The 2317-nt window shown below is 40.4% G+C and overlaps 1 non-coding gene across 1 annotated transcript; it reads right to left on the minus strand.

The window, feature by feature from the left end:
* Positions 1–942: 942 nt before the first annotated feature.
* On the minus strand, positions 943–1049 carry LOC131222237 (small nucleolar RNA R71). Its single transcript, XR_009159944.1, has one exon. It is a non-coding gene; the product is annotated as a small nucleolar RNA R71 (small nucleolar RNA).
* Between the last annotated feature and the right edge of the window lie 1268 nt (positions 1050–2317).

Raw genomic sequence — 2317 nt, forward strand, 5'->3', positions numbered from 1 at the left:
CATTTATTTTTAGAATTCTTGTTTAGAAACTAACCTTCTTATTTTGTAGGCCTTTAAAATAGAAATTTCTAATTTGGTAAGCTCCTTCTCTAGTTCCTATTTTTCAGTTCTCTTTTAGTAATTTACTTTCTAGTTTAGGACTTTCCTAATTTATTTTAGTAGTTTCCACTTTCTTTTAGAAATCAGCTTACTATTATCTTTCTTTTAAAGGATTGTTTTTCTCCTTTTTAGAATCTAACTTATTTGTGTTTTATTTTGCAGGTCCTTAACTTAGGAGCTTCAATTTGGTAATTCCTTTCCAACTCTCCCTCTCTTTCTTTTTAGATTTTCTTTTTCCTTTCCTAGGATTAGGCTTTGAATTTAATTGATGGCTGCGAGTATTTCATGCCCAAGTGGGCCCGTGACAACACTCGACGTCTCTTGACTGAAGGAGGATTGGTTGAGGGGTTGACTATCCATCGCAGGACTAGACACCGCTCGAAATCCCCTGAGTTAACTGAAGTTATGGCTGAAGACCAACCTCCTCTACTTCCACCCAGGGTGGAGGATACCCAAGATGAGAACGAGGTGCAACAGGCACCCCCGCCTCGTACTTTACGAGATTATCTACAACCGGCGGGAGTGAGTATGCCCTCATGCATGATTTTTCCTAAAAACACAGGACAAATGGACATCAAGCCAGGAGTTATCCAACTCCTTCCCAAATTCCATGGACTTGAATCAGAGAGTCCATATTTACATTTGAAAGAGTTCGATGAGATTATAGCTACATTATGTTTTCCTAATGTATCTGAGGATACAATTAGGCTGAAACTCTTTCCTTTTTCCTTAAAAGAGAAAGCTAAGACGTGGTTACATTCACTGCGTCCTAGATCCATTAGCACATGGAACGACATGCAGAGGGAATTCATAAAAAAATTCTTCCCACATCATAAAACGATTACCCTCAGAAAAGCAATCATGAACTTTGCCCAAAAGGAAGATGAAACATTCTTCCAATGTTGGGAAAGGTTCAAAGATTTGGTCAGTTCATGCCCACAACACGGATTTGAAACGTGGCGCATTACAAATTTTTTCTATGATGGATTGACATCTTCCATGCGCCAAATGGTCGAGACAATGTGTAATGGAGAGTTCATCAACAAAGATGTTGACGAGGTATGGGATTACCTCGATAGTCTCGCTGAAAAGACACAATCATGGGACTATTACCCAATGGCGAACACCACGTCTAGGCCGACTCAATTAAAGGAGAAAGGTGGATTATATCTCTTGAAAGAAGAGGATGATCTCAAGTGTAAAGTGACTACGCTCATAAGGAAAGTTGAGGCCATGGAAGGAAAGAAGGATAAGGTCAATGAAATTGTTTGCGGCATCTGTGATTGCAACATTCACACAACTGAAAACTGTCCTACAATACCTGCCTTTTGAGGAGTGTTGAATGAACAAGACAATGCCGTAAATAATTATCAAAGACCTTTTACTGGACCTAACTCCAATACATACAACCCTGGCTGGAAAAATCATTCAAACTTTAGTTGGAGGAATGGACAGACGGCTACCCCTCCAGGTTTCTTCAATCAAAATCCAAATCAAGTGAAACCTCAAGAGGAACTGGTTCAAAATCCTATACAAGAGCTGGCTAAGGCAATGCGGGGAATTACAGATTTTATGCAAAAGATAGATTCTCGTATGACGGTTATAGAAAAGGGGATGCTTCCTGCACAACCTCTCCCCAATCCTAAACTGCAGTACGAGAATAATGATTCCAGCTCTTCAAATCAGATGGGGCATGCTAAATCCATCACCACTCTTAGGAGTGGGAAGATCATTGATAAAACTCTTCCGGTTAGGCCCGAAAAGCCTCAAGAACCAAAAGAGGACAACAATGATGGATCTAGTGATGCCCCACAAAAAGTAGAACCGGAACTTCTAGAGAAGCCAGTTGCTCCATTCCCCCAACGGTTGGTTTCACCAAAACCTCTCTCTAACTCTTACGATATCCTAGAGGTGTTGAAATAGGTGAAAGTCAACATTCCTCTACTTGATGTCGTTAAACAGATACCTTCATATGCCAAATTCCTGAAAGACTTATGCACGACCAAAAGACGGAAAATTATTCAAAAGAAAATCTTCTTGACTGAGAAAGTGAGTGTTATCCTGAAGCAAGACGTGCCACAGAAATTCAAGGATCCCGGTAGCCCAACCATATCATGTGTAATCGGGAACCATCGAATTGATCACGCACTTCTTGACTTAGGAGCGAGCGTCAATTTGATTCCTTACTCGGTATACAAACAGTTAGGTTTGGGTGAAT

The sequence above is a fragment of the Magnolia sinica genome, chromosome 12 (assembly GCF_029962835.1).
Source record: "Magnolia sinica isolate HGM2019 chromosome 12, MsV1, whole genome shotgun sequence".
Taxonomy (NCBI): Eukaryota; Viridiplantae; Streptophyta; class Magnoliopsida; order Magnoliales; family Magnoliaceae; genus Magnolia; species Magnolia sinica.